This window comes from Octopus sinensis, linkage group LG12 (assembly GCF_006345805.1).
Source record: "Octopus sinensis linkage group LG12, ASM634580v1, whole genome shotgun sequence".
Taxonomy (NCBI): Eukaryota; Metazoa; Mollusca; class Cephalopoda; order Octopoda; family Octopodidae; genus Octopus; species Octopus sinensis.
The window spans coordinates 5,154,876-5,172,933 of record NC_043008.1 but is presented as its reverse complement, the minus strand read 5'-3'; the positions used below and the strand labels follow the sequence as shown (position 1 = coordinate 5,172,933).

At 40.0% G+C, this 18,058-nt stretch overlaps 1 long non-coding RNA gene across 2 annotated transcripts; it reads right to left on the bottom strand.

The window, feature by feature from the left end:
* Positions 1 to 3,498: 3,498 nt before the first annotated feature.
* On the bottom strand, positions 3,499 to 16,253 carry LOC118765574. 2 transcript variants are annotated; one of them, XR_005001433.1, is made up of 3 exons: positions 11,243 to 11,254; positions 4,439 to 5,090; positions 3,499 to 3,886 (listed from the first exon to the last, which is right to left on the bottom strand). It is a non-coding gene; the product is annotated as an uncharacterized LOC118765574 (long non-coding RNA). The 2 variants fall into 2 exon arrangements; XR_005001432.1 differs by having other exon boundaries at positions 4,439 to 16,253.
* Positions 16,254 to 18,058: the final 1,805 nt, after the last annotated feature.

Genomic DNA, 18,058 nt, shown 5'->3' with positions numbered 1-18,058 from the left:
ACTTTACAAAAGTGGTCTTTCATCCAGTACAAATCATTACAGAAATAGTGGGAATGAAGGTAAGGAACAATTCTTTAAAAAAATGAAGATATTAAGATGGGCAATAATGGACTAGAGAAAATGTCTTGTGAATGAGCTCAATGAAACAGAAATGCATATAATTTCTTGTACACTGTGAGGACATTATTATACAGGCTAGGCTATTACGATTTATAAAAACATGTGACATCTTAATAAAAATCTGTAAATGTACAACCATCCAGATTTCTGAATACTTATTTTTTCTAATATACATATATATATATATGCATTATATATAAATTTAAAATGAGGGAGAGAAATTAGATGTTAATTTAATTAACATCAATTTCACACCAGTGGTCTAGCATATAAAAAAACTGAAGGTTCAGTAAAATTGTATTATATACATATTAGAGGGAAACCACTATGTGGACACCCTTATGCTAGAAATAGATCTGCTATGGTCTTACCACAGCGGATATATTTCTAGCATAAGGGTGTCCACATAGTGGTTTCTCTCCCATATGTATATATGCATTATATATATATATATATATATATACATTATATATTTAAGCATAATAAATAATATTAGGGCAATAAGAATTATAGAAATTATTATTACCAGTGGCCTAGCACGAAAAAATTAGTCAATAGACTATATATTATTCACATAAAAATATCATGTACATTAAAACACATTAAGAGGCTTACAAATAGGAAAGCCTTGTGTGGTTTGAGTTTTCTACTGCTCTTTCTAGCACAAGGCTTTCCTATTTGGAAGCTATATATATATATATCAATATATATGTATACATATATATACATACATATATACATATGTCCATGTATATGTATACATATACATACACATATATACACATTTATACATACAAACACACACACACATATAAAATGATAGGCAAAGAAATGAAATTATTTTTGTAAAATTTATTCTTGACAACAAATATGTTATTCAACGTTGTGTTTAAAATGGCAACAAAGAAGAGAATTGAGTTTTATATCAAATATTTTTTTTAAAAATGAACGACAAAAGCCAGAAGCAAACTTGAGGTAAATGTAATTTTATAGACAAATAAATATTAAAAGCAAAAAAAAAAGTGTAAATTAAGTTTATTTTGTGATTGTTTAATTATTCTCGAGAAAAATTTGTTCAGCAAATGAGTATATGTGGCGGGGTTTGAGTGAAACTGAAATAGTTACATCACAGATGAATTATCATCATTGATCTGTAACCTTTGTTTAATGCTTTAAGTGACGGGAGACTCAATACACACACACACACTCTCACTGGACAATGATGATGACAATAATAAATCCAGACAATTTTTTGAAAAATAACTTTTATCAAAACAAGACGCCCCTTAGAGTAGCCACCTGGTTTTGCCATTTTAAAGGCCAAGAATCAACTTGTCACTTTCTATTGAAAGAACTGACCAGCTGTATAGATGTAAACACATTTTTTCTTCTTTCTCTCTTCCTTCTTTCTTTCCCTCTCTTTTCCATTGACACTCCTTTCAGATACAAAGGCACACACACTCTCTCTCACTTTCTCCCTATTCCTCACACTCTTTTACTATCCTGTATCTCTCTCCACCCCTACACACTCAATAATACTATAAAAAGAGATGAATCCCCTCAAAATATTCAAATCAGAAGAATCTACTAGAGTAGATGCAAGCACTCAATGATCAATTCCAAGATTTTTGAGATCATTGGGAAGTAGGGAATGCCTTTACCTCAAACCATACACCTGACCTAAATGCTTCTGTTGAAAGCATTTCAAGACCCAACCTGATGGTATTAAACTGAACAACAGGTTTTAGTCATTACCCAACAACAAGAATACCGTCTCCGGTCGCTATCCACATAGTTTCTGTTGACCAAATTTCACTCATAAAACTTTGGTAGACCTGACGTTATAGTAAGAGACACTTCACATTTCAGCATTTCAACAGGCAATATCCAAATCAAATATTCTACCCCTCTTATGGTCAAACTGTCCAGATCTAGCTTGTCATACCTTCCCTATAATGTCATTCTAAAAATAAACACATCGTCAAAATCTTAAAGCTATAAGATACTGCATGATTAATTGGTGTCAAGTAAACTCAAAAGGTGTCGGGAAATGCCAAGTAATTGCTATGGATAGACCATGGTTAAGCTCCAGGTTTGATAATGATACAAATGAGAAGTCCAACGTGGGCCATATATTAGCATGCATATATAAATTGACAGAATAAGATAAAAAATATCCAAGGCTGTGAATAGTTTTCAGAACATTTATAAAGTAAAGGTCTTACAGCTGTTTCCGGGACATTTTATATATCCCTTCATCAGAGACGGTGCGAGAAAATGTTTGAGTACAATGATTAATACTCAAACATTTTCTTGCACCGTCTCTGATGAAGGGATATATAAAATGTCCCGGAAACAGCTGTAAGACCTTTACTTTATAAATGTTCTGAAAACTATTCACAGCCTTGGATATTTTTTATCTCATTCTGTCAATTTATATATATATATAGAGAGAGAGAGAAAGAGAGAGAGAGAGAGAGAGACAGACAGACAGATATTAAAACATGATTTGGGGGGAAAAAGAAGGAACATATGAAAACAGAAAAAACACACAAAGGACATGGGCATGCTCACCCCTCATCAGTTACTGACCAAAGATCATCATTATTTTGACACTTTATGGATAATACTGTTTAATTTGGTGGCATTAATAACAAATTACTGCTAGGATATGAGCAAACATGAAGGACAGAATGAAACAAGTACAAAAAAAGATGGGAATTAAAGACAGAATGGTAAAAAGGACAAGTTATCAGAACAGGAAAATATATAAAACAAAAAGGTAAAGACAGTAATGAAAAAAATAAGAATATGGTAAATGCCACCATTGTTTTTACACAAACAGATTTTAAATGTATAAAAAGAAAACAATTCAGATTAATTCTGTTGTGTCTGGGGAGAGTCATTTTGTTTTTGTGCCTTACAATGTAACACACTCACCGGCAAAATTTCCACTTATTTCATAGAAAATACACAAACACGGACATGCAAGCACATAAATGTGCAGGATACGTACATACAGGTGCACACACATACATACATATGCATACACACACATATATACATACATACACATGCAAACACACACATACATACATACGTACATGCATGCATGGGCACACACACACAAACAAAAGGGAACTCGGTGTAAATAACGGACAGAGTCAAAACTATTGAAAAGGTTGCAAGATGCAACGAAAATGTTTAGGACAATAAAAATAAGAAAAAAGTGGAAATTTTACCAGTGAGTGTGTTACATAATAAGGCACAAAAAGAAAATGACTCTCCCCAGACACAACAGAATATGCTTCAACACACGAACTCATATAAAAAATCTTGCAAACCAAATCCCAAAACGAAATATAATTCAGATTTAAGAAGTTGTTCAATTTTTTTAATTTTCATTAAAGTTGTTTACACAATAAACAGAAGAGATGGCTACTATGTTAACCACATAGAGCCCACCAATAGTTCATAAGAAGAGTTGGCCACTATAAAGACCACACTAACAGTACATAAGAGTAGGTCACTACTTGCACCAATAGTTTATAAGAGGAGAATTGTCTACACTGTAAACAATAATTTCCAGAGGAATCTGAACAACTTTTTTTTTAAAAATGGAAGAATTTCACATGGTTTTACCAATTCCATTAAAAAGATAAAGCTTGGTCTTGTTCTGTGTTTCTTTGACCTCTGATGTATTCAGCGACAGTCTACAACAGCCATATCTAGTTGGGTAAGTCAACGGGATGTTTGAACCTGATGACTACTATCATCATCATCATCGTTTAACGTCCACTTTCCATGCTAGCATGGGTTGGACGATTTTGACTGAAGGCTGGCAAACCAGATGGCTGCACCAGGCCTCAATCTTGATTTCGCAGTTTCTACAGCTGGATGCCCTTCCTAACGCCAACCACTCCAAGAGTGTAGTGGGTGCTTTTTACGTGCCACGGCACGGGGCCAGTCAGGCGGTACTGGCAACAACCTCGCTCAAATCTTTTACACATGCCACCGGCACAGGTGCCAGTAAGGTGACATTGGTAACGATCACGCTCGAATGGTGTCTTTTACGTGCCACCGGCACGGAGGCCAGATAGCCACTCTGGCAATGATCGTGCTCAGATAGTGCTCTTAATACTCTACTAGCATGGGGCTCAAGTGCCAGTAATGCAAAGCTGGTAGCGATCACGTTTGAATGGTGCCTTTTAAGTGCCACTGGCACGGAAGCTGGTTAGCCACTCTGTCAATGATCGCGCTTGTATGGTGCTCTTTGCACACTGCTAGCACAGACACCAGTCATCGAATTTGATTTGACTACTATGAGGCTGACAATTAAGACAGCCAAAAAAATTGAGAGTGAGAAGTTATAGATGAATCCATGATAAATACAACCATGAAATGGAGAAGTAATGCTTTGAATTATGTTGTTGCTGCATTTCTGTCAGCATGGACGGTTTTGGTTTCAATTAATTTTGAAAGTAATAAAGAATCTAGTAAAAGAACTCGTTACTAAGCTGTGATTAGAACATGAATCAATATGGAATTTTTATGGAAAGTTTTTAGATGACTTAAAAACAGAATTTGTATGATAGAAACAAGGGTGGTTGCATGTAGGTGGGTATCAAAAGGGTTAAACATGCTTTGCCTAACAGGACACATCACAGTTTATTCTGTGAAATGGAGCCCTAAATTGCTACAATAAGAAATTGATGCAGAAGGTTAATAATGTTCACTTTCTGACATTAGAATTGGTTTTATTTTCTCATAGAAAACATGAAAGATGAATTAGTAGACATATTTTGTTCTGTTTTTGATTGAGTGTATTTAAATGCTCAATTCTAGAGTGGTCATCTAGGATCTATTACAAGAAAATTCAGATAAACATTAAAAACAAAACATATTTCAATTGATTTCTTTTTGTTTCTCCACATTCTGCTGAACCCCACTATATTTCATTATTGAATAATCTCAAGAAATACTGTCTCTTAGAGCCACAATTGCTGCTTTATAATTTAAGATATTCCTGAGTAATGCAAACACTCGACATACTAACAAGTCTATTTTCAAACCCTTGTGCACAGCCTGCAAAACTTTCCAATGATTCTATGACAAAACCAAACATTAACAAGATGTGTGGCTAAACTTAAGTTTGTTACAACTGGCTGATAGATTCATTTATCATTAAGTACCACATTAAGATGTAATAAAAGAATGATGTAACTGGTCATCATGTTTTAAATTTGCATTCATTGCTAATATGATTAAAGAACAGGAAAAAAGAAATAGGAAACTAATAAGACTTAGGGAAATTCAAAGACTGTGGAGCGTTTCTGCAAAAGTAATTCAGTAATTATTGGTACTCCAGGTATGATTACCAACAAACTATGTAGTTTCCGACATGATATTCAAGTATCTACAAGAATTGTATTAATACAGAAATCTTTTGCTAATCAACAATTGTTTGAAGGATCGTCAATGTCTAAAGAAACTAGTTGAGAGCTAGCATCAAGGACAGACTCTAAATGCAATACATTTGAGTATACCATTAAATAATTAACAGGCATCAAGAGAAAAATAGAAATAGGTCAGTTTTGGAAGCCAACAGAAAGAGGAGAGAATCCTTAAAACTGGATCAGAGAGAAAAAAACAGAGTCCCAAATGGCTGCTAAAGCCCAATCTATTACAACAAATGCCAAGAGCAGGCATGTGTTTGGAGAAGCAATGCTTCCTCTGTGTAGATTATGTGGTATATATGAGGAGATGGTGGCACATTTAGTTTGTGAATAGCTGAGGCTTGTACAGAAAGTATACAAGAAGTGGTAACATGATCAAGTTAGTAGAGTTATATATTGGAAACTTTACCAGAGATGATATTTGAACATGGGAAAGGGTATGAAGACCAATCTGAGAGAATCTTTGAATCAGAGTGTTGGTGAAATTTGTGGCATTTTCTTGCACAAACAGACATTACAGTTGTTGACAAAATTTATAAGACATGTCCCCTTATAGCCTGTCATGGCTATTTGACACAAATAGAAAATAAAGAAGGTTAGGATGTGGAAAATGAAAATGAAGAAAGTAACAATCACACCAGTAATTGTATGAGCAGTAAGGACAGTGAAAGACAAGACTGCAAAATGGATCGAGAATATTGAAGTGGAGTGTGGGATGGAGCTATTGCAAAGAACCAGAGTGAGGGAAGAAAAGCCAAAAACCAAGCAATCATAGTGGTGAACCAAAATATGGACATTCCATTTTCTGAAGAATCTTTAAGTGACAAAACTTTTTATGAAAAATTAGATACTGATCCAAACCCCAATTTACAAAAAAAAGAACTTAACAAGGTGATTTTGGAAATGGAGAAAAATTTTATAAATGACACTGAATCTAAAACACAGCAAACAAAAAAGAAACAGCACTTGTATATTATGGCCTTCCAAAAATGCATAAAAATTTTGAAAATTTTCTTTCGCTGCTACCAATTTGTAGGCTGACTTAACTTATGGAGTGGCTAAATGGCTTTCTACCCACTGCCCCAAGCATGGATGCTTTTGGAAAATGGTCCAACAAATGCATTCCATCTGATTTCTACTGAAGTTAAAACAACACAATGAAATTTCAACAAAACTTTTTACCACCAGATGAAGTTGCCATGGATACCCCTGTGGTAGTTAATTATGCTAACTTCTTGACAAAATTTGAGCTAAAATTACTGGAGACATTTAACTGATTGCAGTCATGAACCAATACTCTGATTACGATCTGCACAGCTGACTTAGATAACCTACATAGACAAGGGACTCGGTTACTAGAAGCTGCAAAGATTTCAGAAACCAGCGGAGCATTGATGGGAGTAATCATCAACAATATATGGTGGTTTGCATTGAAAAGGGCAATAAGAGTAGAATTGATAGGGTTTAGCAAAGGACTGTCAGTAGAAAGAATCAGAGTAGAGGTAGAGATAGACAGGAAGTTAGATAAGGTTTTTAGAAAAGGCATCATGACTGACATGCTCACAATTAGATTCAGAATCAACTAATTCTTCAATGCAAAACACAAAGGCTGTGTTGACAGAGCTAAGGCATGTACTCTTACACATGAAGGGACAAAAGCTATTCAATGGGCCCAAGTGGCAGAAGCACGACATGGTAAGAAATCCACAATCCAATCTTTACCAAACTATGATGGGCACATGTTAATCGAACCCAAACAGATGTGTGCAACTTTTCAATAGAACTTCACTCAACCGTTCAGGAGTAGTGGTGAGTCAGATCACAGGATGGACTTAACTTCCTTCACTTGGCGATGGAGGCAAAGTGTTGTGAAAGGCTGATGACAGATCCTGAAATACAGGAGGCAATGACCAGCTGCACAATGGGTCAATCCCCTGGTTTGGATGGTCTGCCCCACAAGCTTTACGTTTACATGCCAGACTTTTTCGGTGACCTTTTGGCAAATGTTTACTGCAATTGGCAACAGAATGGAAGAATTCTCAGTTTTGTGAGCTAAGGAGCATTGGCATTGTGGAGAAAAAACCCAAACAGAGAGGACTATATTGAGAACTTTATGCCCTTAACTCTTCTAAATGCAGAATTCAAAATTTTGGCTAAGGTGTTAGCTGTAATGTTGGCATTTGTCGTTGGTGGTCAGGTTGGGAGGTGGAGATGTGTGCCATCATAAAAAGATCCATCAATGATAACCTCCCTTTCATATGACATATAGAAAAAGTAGCTAAATAACCAGGCATGGGTTAGGGTCCTGATCAATTCAGATCAATCTAAAGCACCTATAGGGTTCAAAGGCAGTCAGTTTTGAATCTGTTTTCAGGGGTGGGGTCACAGCCATGCACAGCAACATCTGTTCAGTGGTCAGAGTGAATGGTCACCTCTCAGAACCATTCAACATCATGAGCTTAGTCCGCCAAGGTTGCCCTGTCTTGTCCTTGTATATACTGACTCTCAAACCTGTAGTAAGTCAGGGAGCCATAGTTTGTTGTCATGTATTAACACGGTTATACCATGGCAACTTCAGCTAATCAAAGCTTGCCTTGTATTAAGAAAAACAGCAGGCACCCGTGCAGCAGTAATCATGTCTTTAGTTAATTAGCAGCAGACTTCAATGCAAGTAACATCTATTCTCAACAGTCAGTGGAAGGACACAGGATGACTAACACCACTTCTTCATTATGAACAGCTCCTTGTTTCTCGCACTGGCTTAGAATCACAACCTTCTTGATTATATAAAACTCACCACACAGACCACATCACAGACATCCTATTGTGTTTACATCAAATTCGCTTTGCAAGTCATCTTACTGTCTGTCCATTTCAACACAATGCTATCAATATCACGAGGAGTTCATTCTTGTTCCTGCTAACTCGTAATTACTTCCAACTACTAGCTTATTATTATTTCCAACCGCTAGCTCATCACAGCTTACTACTATTGAATTCATTCATTCAAACCCTGACTTACACATACACTTACAGGCCACATATCTCGCTACTTGTCAGTACTTGTTCTTCACTAAATAAATTACAATGTTTCTTTTTAAATTGCCTTCTGATGTTATTTCTCCTGCTTCACTAAAGCACATGAATTGGACCTTTTACATTGCATTTTTACTGTAACATTAACTTTTCACATTGTTTACCTATTACTTTAGTAGCACACTATAAACCAATACTACACAAGCTGGAAACATTGAGGGACATCCTGTAGGATCTAGGATGTGTGAGATCCATAGTGGTATATACCGACGATATCACTGTCGTGGTGTCACAGTTCACCAGACATTGGGATGATTGGCACTGCTCTCAGTGACCATGAGGTAGTATCAGAAGCAAAGATTAACCATGAAAAGTTGGTGGGATTTCAGCTTGGCACCTGGAAAAGCAAGTCCATGCTGCCCAACTGTGTTGTTCATGCTGGACGGACGAAATGGTTAAACTGCTTGGGGTTTGGTTTGGATATCCAGATAGACAAAAACTAGGATGACGTAATGCACAGAGTTACTACTCTCACCCAGAAATAGGCCAAAAGGAATCTATCGCTGAAAGGTCGTGCAGAGGTAGCTAATATGTACATCACATTTGTCCTCTTCTACAGCTTGACTACTGTGCCTTGTCCCTGTCTCAATACACTGGATTGTATACTCTATCGCTTCTTGTGAAAAGGACATGTCCTGATGGCCAGGTAATCTATCTGCTATCAACATCCACTGTGTGGTAAAGTGGGCATGCTGTGGCTGATGATGTACAAACATGCACTAAGGCTACATCTCCAATGCTTCCTTGACAGAGAACAGGTGTGGTCACAGTTCACCGGACATGTTTTTTCCCCAGTTGGTTTCTTCAACAAAGCTGCAGTCTTGGTCAAAAAGAGACCAAGAGAAGGCATTTGGAAAGTAGAATGTCTTCAAGTGCTCACAATCCTCAGCCTGTCAAACATTGTGATAGGTGGAAAGTCTACTTTAGTGTTCTGTAGAAGATTAGTGGAGGGAAGGTGCAACGGTGTTCTTGGGGAGACTTTGGATGTCAGAGATTATCAGCTAGCTGATCTCTTCCAGATAACTTTTGAACTGGGACCAATGGATAGCTTCCAGAAATCCCTGGCCTAGCACTGCTACTGAGGAACCTTGCATGTTCCAGATAAATGCTACAGGTACAGAAGTGCCATCAGCCAAGATGCGTGCAGGCCGATGAAACCATCATGCACGCATTCATACAGTACCCAGGTAAGAAAACTAAAACTAGCTCACATCTGCCTCTTTTCGCTAACTCAGGTGTCACAAAAGCAAAGACCTCATTAGGAGATGAAGGTTTATTGAAACTGCACCAAAAGGCTTTTGTCAGAGATAAGAGGAAGACTCAGAGGTTGGCTCGAATTGATGGCCTTCAGATATGATGGGAATAGAGAAAATCCATCACAAAATTAAATACCAAAAACATCAACACCTTCATCACAGCAAGAAAACCAACTTTTAAAACCACTTTCACAAAATTAATAAAAAGTCACAGAAACAAACACAAACACAAACATCATGACCAACAGCTCCACATTCATGTACATACCTCTTTTATCAACTTTATGGTTGTTCAGAAAAGCAACATTGGACTGATTGAGGAAGAACTCCTCTTGAAAACACCCTCGGACATAAATCTGAAACAAATCAAAATGAATATCTATCTGAACTTAAAAGAGAAATTCCCCAAATACATCAGAGGGTTTAGTAAGTACCTCTCAAAAAAAATTTTAAAAAACCTGAGTAATCTTACCCACCCACCTCTCACTGAAAAAGAAAGCTATCTCAACAGCCATCCATGAAGACCAAGGTAAGTAGTCTCTTCATTTTATTTCCTCTAACCTAAACGATTTTAATTAGTGTAGACTGCGGAAATGCTTCAGACCTGGGTTCCGTTTGAAAGCAAGTCTACTTGCTCAACATAGATGTGGTAGAAATCAGCATGACGAGGATTTCTGGAGAGAGCATATGCTAGCACTCATCTTTGACGACTATGAGATATTCTCATCTTGTGGTTTGTTGGGATTGGGAAGCAGGGTAGCAGTGCTATTCTAAAAATCCTTAGAGCCGAAAGAAGAGAGAATCTGTTCGGACCCAGATGGCAGGTTGGTGGTCCAGGTCATGAACAACAGCAAAGACTGCTGGCTGTTTATACCCCAACAGGGGCTGGAAAACCAAATTTCTTCAAGTGTCTAGAAACATTCCTGGAGATGTCTCATACTTTAGTACTGATGGTGGTGGTAGGGGTGGACTGGAATTGTGTTTAGGACACACAAAACAACTGTGTGGGCCAGATGCATAGCAGAAGGGGCGGGGTACAAATGCCTCAAAAACCATCTCAGAAACTTCCAGCTGTTTGACAGATATTAACTGGATTTCCCTGATGTGACTGTGTGGATGAGGAGCAATCACAGACAATCATCCAGATCATATCAAGAATGAGTAGTTGTTAGGTCAGCAGATAGGGATTAGTAGAGATTGTCAACAATTCAGATTAGTTGGAGAGAGAGTGAGCAAAGGGAAAGAGTAAGAAACAGCAAAAGTGTGTGAGAGAGAGAGCAGAAGAGAGATGGTGTAGTGCTAGGGTGTACTCACAAGTAACAAGAATATGAGCATAGAACCTGGTTAGAAAAATAGGGTGTGGGTGTGGGGAGCAGCAGGGCAGTGAGGGCAAGAAAGGGGATTGGAAAACAATCATGATTTATGAGGAAGAGAAAGACGCAGTGAGAAGAGGAGTTTTAGTTTGATTGCTTAGGATAGAATGGGTAAAAAAAAGTGTGTTGTTCGATGTGGGTGGGGCACAACTCTTCTCGCACTCAGTTTCATGGATAGGTCTTTTCTAGAACTTCATATCTCCAAACATCTCAGTCCATTGTCATTTCTTCCTTGAGACCCAACATCCTAAGATCAGTCCTCACCACTTCATCCCATGTCTTCCTGGGTCTCCCTTTTCCACAGATATCATCCACTTTCGGTGACAGCCACTTCTGTATACAATTGTCTTCACTCATACACATCCCATGTCCAAACCAATGCAGTCTCCTCTCCTGCAGACCACATTTAATCCCTCTTATGCCTAACTTTTCTCTCAACACAGTTGTGCTTTTTCGGTCAGGCACACTGATGCTGCAAATTGAATGGAGCCTGCTACCTTCATTCTTCTCCAGCTTTCAAATGTCCTCCGCCATCAGAGCCCATGTCTCACCACCATGTAACTCAGCCATTTTCACACAAGCATCATACAATCTACCTTCCACCCTGAGAAAGAGCCGTTTTGCTGCCAACAGAGGTAGTAGTTCTCTGAACTTCCTCCACCCTGTTCTTATTCTAGAAACAACTCTTTCAGAGCATCCACTACCATTACTAATTTGGTCACCTAAATAACAGAAACTATCTACAACCTCAAGAGAGCCTCCAGGGCATCTGAGAGAGTTTAAGACCCTCGTGCTCTTAGTACTTACTGTTCCTGTGCATCTGTCACACACAAAAGTGACCTTCCCATGATTCCACTGCATCTCTTATGCGTCCATAACTTACACTTGGTACAGCGAATGGAATTACATCCCACTCCTTTCCTATATATTGAACAGGGCCATTTGCCAGCCAGAATGAGAGTCTTATCTCCTTTCTTCCGAATAACAACTTTAGTCTTAGCTAACTTAACTTTAAGGCCCTCTGATTCAAGGTTTTACTTTCAAACCTTGAACTTCTCCAATTCTGCAATATATATATATTGAAAGGCCAGAGATCAGGGAAGCCCACCCTCATCACCAGGGATACCAGTTATAAGCAAGTCTCAGTGTGGAATTTTAAGACATGCCCCAAGATTCTACAGCTACAGCGGGAGGGGTCTTTACCTCCAGTGGTTGCTGTGCACCCACCTAACCAGCATGGATGCCATGAGAGGCTACCAACTTGCCGCAACCATCTTTCCACCTTGAGCCAGGTTGGGTAGGTGACTGGCTCCCATTTTCGGAAAGGGCCGTCTTTGGCTTATCAAATGCCAAAATTGCAAGAAATCATTTAAAGTAGTAAAAGGAGTGAAAATTCATCAGACCAAAACACAATGTCGTAGTACATCAATGCAGACCAAATGGTCAGTTGGACAAGAGCCAGAGATGGTTGATGTGGTGAGTGAGCCAGTTGCTGTGACTTCACACCATCCTGTCGAGGAATCAACAGATAAATCAGATGAAAATTCTGGACCAGATGCAAACCACAGTGCCTGTAAAACTTTAGTGGAGGATGTGCAACTTGTAAGGCAGCCGAGGATACATTGGCCAAAGAGTGAGAACAAGGCAAGCTGGAACCAACTTAATGAAGACCTAAGTACAACGATCAGTTGTATGCTGCAGAGGACAGCTTCAAGAAAACTGCAGCTCTTGATCAAGATTTGCTACACATGTACTGAACAGTTTAGCACAGAAGAGCAGGCACTGCCATGTCTGCTAGTCCCACAGAAACACCTGTCAAGGCAGCAAAAAGCGATTGAACAAATCTGGAAACAACACATGAAGAAGAGGTGGAAGAAAGCAGCGACAGAGGAGAAATGTCAAAGCCTGAGACAGCTAATGAATGATGCGAAGAAATGACATCGTGCAGAAGTGAAAAGCAAGAGAATGAGCCTGGAAGGTGTTCTTTAGAAACCCCTATCGTTTCTCAGAGTCCGTTTGAAACTGGAAAATCTGGAGTGTTGGGGGCGACAGCAGAAGACGTGCAGGGGCATTTACGCAAAACATACTTGCTTGTAAGGATGAGGAACTGCCAGAGTGTTATGACCTAATATGACCACCTGGACCGAGGGTTCCTTTTGCGATCAGAGAACTCACGATGAAAGAGGTTCAAGAATTTGTAAAGAAAGCGAGAGCTGGAAGTGCACCAGGTCAGAACAGTTTGTCATACAAATTGTTTAAGAACTGCCACAAAGTGCTCTGGGAGCTGTGGAAGGTGTTGCAAGTACTGTAGCAGAATGGGATAATTCCACCAGAATGCAATTGACAGGAACCAATTGGCAATTGTGCCCCCAACGCCAAGGATCAATTTCATTTCGGCCGGTGCCTTACTGATGATGAGAAGGGCTGCCAAATAAAAGTGTGCAACTTGGCTGAGCATGGCAAGCGATTGGGTGCTGGCAATGGATGGTGACAGTTGGGGCAGTGGAACAATCCCTAGGACAAACCACACTATGACTGGACATTGTTCTTTTCTCACAAGCTGTGAAGATGGTGGTGTTTGTAGAGCTGATGGTGCTGTGGGAGATCCGTGTTGGGGAGGCAGAGGAAATGAAGCAAGCTAAGAAGGCTGAGATGGTTGACAAGATCAAGGCACATAACTTGAAATCTCGGTGGTTGTATGCAGTGGAGGTGGGGTGCAGAGGGTACGTTGGATGGTCTATGTGTCAGTTTGATCTGAGTGGAAAGGAGTGGAGAGAAGCTGTCAAGAGATTGCAAGAAGCTGCAGAAAGAGCATCAGTATGGATAGCAACCACCTTGAAGAGAGCAGTCAGTGAGACAGTCTGACTGGGAAGGCACCAAACCCCGGTCAACAGACAGAATGGTTGTGTTTAAGGGCCGAAACTGTGATAACGTCTGCCAAACACCTGACGATCGAGTTGACTGCTAAGTTGATGAATGAGGGCCAGCATGGATTCTATCTGACCATGTATGCTTTTCTATGTATCATCGTCAAGAAAATGTAGCGATCACCAGATGGTTGGAGCTTTAACGAGGTCGACTACGTCTGAATTAGTAAGCGGTGGAGATCGGTCCTGCTGGATGTGCCGAGGACGTGCTGAATGTAGGCTCAGATCATTACCTCCTCCTTGGAAAGTGTTGGTTTTGATTGAAGTGCTTGCTACTTGTGCAGAGTCCCCCTGCTCCTTTGCAGTGGAGAAATTTAAAGACTGAAGGAGAGTTGATTAATTCTAGTTGGAACTGAGAAACTGATTCTGACCTCTCGCAGACATGGGCCACATTGGCAGCTGCTTTAGGAAGTTCAAGGATGCAATTATCAAAAGTGCCAAGAACATTGTTGGCAGGCGCCGTGGTGCATACAAGATCAAACGTGGATCCTGATCGATGCAAGACGAAAGGCTAAAATAACAGACCTAGTGCAAATGGATGATGCCCAGCAACAAGCATCAGAAACGTATTGGACACTCGATCAAGGAGTGAAGAAAAGCTGTTGAAAAGACAAACGGGATTGGAGGCAGCAGGTCGAAATGATACAAAAACTTACCAGAACAAGAAGCGGACAAAGGGTGCTCATCAAGGACAAGAATTAGAAGGTATTACTGATGGTTGAAGATCAAGTGAGGAGATGGGTCAAGCACTTTAAGGAGACGTTCAATCAGCTAACTTCTTTGTCCTCCACTGATCCCCGACAACGATCTGGCAGTGAACACAGGTGAGATCACGACGATATTATGGCTCCTTCTGGGACTGGATATAGTGGCGGTGGAGATGCTTAAGCACGGAAGTTATCCCGTTGTCAAACATCTGATGGCCCTGCTAAATGTATGCTAAATGATTTTGTCAAGGCATTTGACAACATACACTGGAGTTCATTGTGGTTTCATGATTTCAGCATTCCTGAGCATTTTGTCGACACCTTTCAGAGCCTTTACTACAAGTCAAGGTGCTGCGTTCAAATGGAGAAGGGCTACATCGACTACTTTGTCATTGAGACTAGTGTATGGCAAGGCTACATTCCATCCACTCTCCTATTTCTTATAGCGATCGACTTTGTCATGTGTGGAGATTCCGTGGTGCGGGTTGGGTACCTGTCTGACCTCGACTTTGCCGATGATATCATGCTCCTTGGAGCAACAAAGAATGTCATTCGCACAATGACAGAGAGATTGGAATGCGAGGTGGCCAAGATTAGACTCCGTATAAGTGCAAACAAGACAAAGATCATGAGGATTGGATATGTTGATGAGAACAACAATGGCGTCCCCTTGATGATTGGACAGCAGCAAATCGAGGAAGTTGATGAGTTCACATATTTCGGCAGCATCGTGACGAATGATGGAGACGCTGAACGCGACATTGCCTGCCGGATTGGGAAGGCCTCAACTGTCTTTCAAAGACTCAAACCCATCTGAGCAGGTAGGGCGATTGCCACCAAGACCAAAGTGTGCCTCTTTAACACAATCGTCATACCACTGGCAATAAACATGGCAGAAACATGGAAGACATCAGCAAAGATCACACGAAGGATCAATGCATTTCAGCTATGATACCTCTGGCAGATACTGAGAACCACATTACCAATGACAAGATACATCACTGAACTGATGCCCGTCCATTCCATGACGTTATCATTGAGTGCCACTTGTGATTCACCGTGCCACCCAATGCGCCACACGGCACAGGAGGACCTAAGACTAAGATTATAGAGCCTAACACAAGTGCTCTTGCAAAACAGCTACCACACTCTCAAGGTTTATTAAGTATGGGAGAATAAACAGCTCAGAACATCTACCAAAGCAGAGATGTACAGGGGTTGAGTTCTCAGTCACAAACAACTCATCAAAGAAATACAAGATTTACATTTCAGATGAAATGTTTGCAGAGAATCCTTAAGATCAAACAACAAGACAGGATCTGCAATACTAACATACTTACCAGGATGGTCTTCCCTTCCAAGTTAATGTTGCATGAATGACAGCCATATTCCAAAAGCCCTGCTCTCTAAGAAAATATTGCCAGTGTCTTTTTTTTTTTTTGTAAGCTAAAATTCAGGTTACAAGCCAGCTTCAGATACACTACCGCTAGTTGGTGTAGTGAACACCACAGTGAATACTGTAATATCCGCCCAGCATCCAGTGTCTTACTTGATAGCTAGACAGACATACATGTTAGCAAGTGTGAAGATCATTGGTGAATCGTGAGCTAGATGGATGGTAAAATGCTTACTTAGTCGTTGCAGGCTACAGAAGCATTAGTGTTGTGCTCGCAATTGTGCTTATTTTGCAAAACTTCGTTTTTCCAACCATGGGTCCAAAGAAAGTGAGTGCGAAGGACAATGCTGAGAAGAAGAAGCGAATGATGTGCAATGAATTAAAGAAAGAAATTATTGAAAAACATGACCAAAGTGTGCATGTAGTCAACTTGGCGAATCATTACCTGCACCACACTGAAGCAGGAGCCGATAAAGGCTATAATGCCAGCCAAGGGCATTAAAATAATTTCTAAACAACAGACATCTATCCATGAAAATACGGAGAAATTGCTGATGGTGTGTTTGACAGAGAAGTAGCTTGCAGGAGATACTGTGACGGAAGCTACAATCTGCAAGAAAGCACGAGCTAGTTACACTAGTTTGCTGCAGCAGACCCCAGGCACTTGTACAAACAAGGCATCGGGCAAGCCATTCAAAGCCAGTCAAGGATGGTTTGAGAATTTTAAAAAGAGGACCAGCATTCACTCCCTAGTCAGGCATGGTGAGGCAGCAAGCATGGATATGAAGGCAACTGAGGATTACTTCAAAACTTTTGTCAGAATTATAGCAGCCAAAGGATACATCCCCCAACAAGTCTTCAACTGTGACAAGACAGGACTTTTTTTTTGAAGATGCCAAGGAGGACTTATATAATGGCAGTTGGAGAAGAGGATGCCAGGCTACCAACCCATGAAGGATAGGCTAACCCTCGCACTGTGCACCAATATGAGTGGCAGCTGCAAGATTAAGATGCTGCTTGTTTATCATTTGGAAAATCCCAGAGCCTTTAAGTCACATAAGATTCTGAAAGAAAACCTGCAGGTTATGTGGAGAGCAAACCCAAGGGTGTGGGTCACCAGGCAGTTCTTTGTGGAGTGGGTGAATTTTGTCCTGATGTTAAGAAATATCTCCAGGAAAATAACCTACTGCTGTAAACCCTTCTCATCCTGGACAATGCACCTGCTCATCCACCTAACCTCGAATATAACATCCTCAAAGAGTTCAAATTTATAAAAGTTCTCTACCTTCCATCCAACACAAATCCCTATCTTGCAGCCCTGGACCGGCAGGTGATTTCTAATTTCAAGAAGCTCCAATCACCTGTTCCTCCACTGCTCTGAGGTGATGAAGAGCACAAACCTCACCCATAGAGTGTTCTGGAAGGACCACTATAACATCATGATATGCCTCATAATTATCAATATGGCCTGACAGGATGTTACAAAGAGAACCTTGACCTCTGCATTGAAGAAGCTGTGGCCTGAGGTTGTGTCTGAAACAGACTTTGAAAGACTCGAACCCAAAGTATCAGTGGTGAAGGAGATTGTATCCCTCAGCAAGTCCATGGGCCTAGACATGGATGAAGGTGATATAAACGAGTTCATCCAGGAGCACTTTGAGGAACTGACAAGGGAGGATCTAAAGGAGCTACAGAAACGGCAGCTCATGGAGGATTTGCAGGAAATA